The sequence below is a fragment of the Chaetodon auriga genome, chromosome 2, assembly GCF_051107435.1.
Source record: "Chaetodon auriga isolate fChaAug3 chromosome 2, fChaAug3.hap1, whole genome shotgun sequence".
Lineage (NCBI taxonomy): Eukaryota > Metazoa > Chordata > Actinopteri > Chaetodontiformes > Chaetodontidae > Chaetodon > Chaetodon auriga.
The window spans coordinates 19570887-19573095 of record NC_135075.1 but is presented as its reverse complement, the minus strand read 5'-3'; positions in this window follow the sequence as shown (position 1 = coordinate 19573095).

Below are 2209 nucleotides of genomic sequence, written 5' to 3'. Positions count from 1 at the left end.
ATGTTGCAGAGCGCTAAACAAGGCACTATCACCCACATCGGCCCCTCCCACGTCCCTCCCCTGTCCCCCCCGAGCAGCTATAATAGGAGACTATAACAACAATGCATCTTCCATTCACTTTGTTGTACACATATTATTCAGGCGCAGTGTACAGAGGGTTCACAAATAACTTTTTATTTTATGTCACTGACAAACTTTCACCACAATAATAATAATAATAATAATAATAATAATAATAATAATAATAATAATACAGCATCAATCCAGGGATATGATAGCCTACTGCTCTATAGTCATAGCGTATTCTACTCCATTATTTGACTATGTACTGTAAGGTAGCCTATTACATATATGTGTGTGTGTGTATATATATATATATATATATATCACAGCAATGAAGATGTTGATATTATAGCTTATATTTTGTATTATTATATGTGTGTATGGGGGGGGGGGGGCTATATGCATTTATATATTTATACATATATACATTTATTTTTTAAAAATGTGATTAATTAATTAATTTGCGCATTATTTATTTTAAGAAGTCAGTCAAAAATGAAAGTGAAGTCAGTTTCATGTATACAGTACAATATCACAAATCACAATTTGCCTCTGGGGGCTTTGCGACCAAGAAAGTGTCCACTCCATCCTCGCTTGTGATCCAGGATGCCCCTTTCATTCCCAATCATGATACTATCACCTGTTACCAATGAGCCTGTTTACCTGTGGAATGTTCCAAACAGGTGTTTTTGGAGCATTCCACATATTTCTCAGTCTTTAGTTGCTCCAGTCCCAGCGTGTTTGAAACATGGTCCTGCATCAAATTCAGAATACACCCATATTTACAAAAATTAATGAAGGTGATGAAGTTAAAGAAAAAACCCTCTGGAAGCATGCAACTGATGTCCTATGTAGAGAATAGATTCACAAGTGCAAGTACAAGTATAGATTCACATAGTATATAAAATTATGATGACAAAATGTATATTGTTACACATAAGTAAAGCAAATGGATCCACCAGGACAACTGAGCAGCCTCAGGTGTTGCCCACTCAGCAGGATCTGAGCCACACCGCCGCCTCCACCATGAAAATAAGAACATCGTCTATTAAGAAACTAATTCGAACAAATATGTTTGCCATCACTTAACAATAGAAAAATAGAGTTATTGGAGGTTACAAATCTGCTGAGTTTCAGCTGTGCATCACGTAAAAGCTATGGACATGTCTGTCTTTGCCCGGACTTGTTTTGCTGCCAGACTGCATCCACCAGGAGAGGAGGGGTGGGTGGGGGTGAATGCATCCAATATCTATTAAGTTAATTGGTAAGTTTTGCTTTGTTTTATTCGCAACAACTACTAACTGTATCAGCACACAGGGAAAGAAATTGAGTGAAATTATATCTTGTCCTGTGTTCATTTGGCATTTGTAAAGTTACATAGAATATCAAAATCATCTTTGGTTTATGTCACTGTGGCAGCCCAGTGATCTTAATTGGCACTGAACTTGTGTATTGTTAGTTGTAACACAGCAAAGGGAAGAGGATAAGTGTTTTGCCTCGTTCTGTTTTGAAGCTGCTTCTGGGTTTGATTGACATTTGGTCAGTGACGGCTGTGTATGTCAGCTGTTTGACATTCATAACTGAACCTGTTACCTGTTTAAAGTCGCTGCCATGCCATAGTTTTTCCAGTTATTATTTACTTTAATCTTCTAATTTTTTACTTGTATATAGATTTTGATTTTGATTTATGGGGAGTGGAAATCTTTTGTAATCATTTCTGGTCTGTTTCAGTCTGTGACATGCTTCCCTGCCTATGATCAAAGCCTTTTCTTGTCTTATACTAGGATAAATGTGCTTTGGTATCATCACTATTTTTGCACTGAATTGGAGATTGTTTCATCACATCAGTGTATACCAGCCAATAAGATAATCACTGATGATGTGGCTCTTTTTCTTAAAACTTTGTTATCAGAATGATGGGTGAATGAGTAACTGTCCTGATGTCACTTAATGCGTCCTCACTGAAAGCGATATGATGCGATGCTCAGTCACAGGGAAAGAGGAGCAAATGTTTTGGGCCTGCTGTCCTTAAAATAAGTCCCAGACATTTCTCTAAAATCAATAGAAAATTTCTGGGTTGAATCAAAACTGAAAAAGGGACTTACAGATCTAGTCAAGGGCCACGCTCTCCATAAGGCCCAACAAC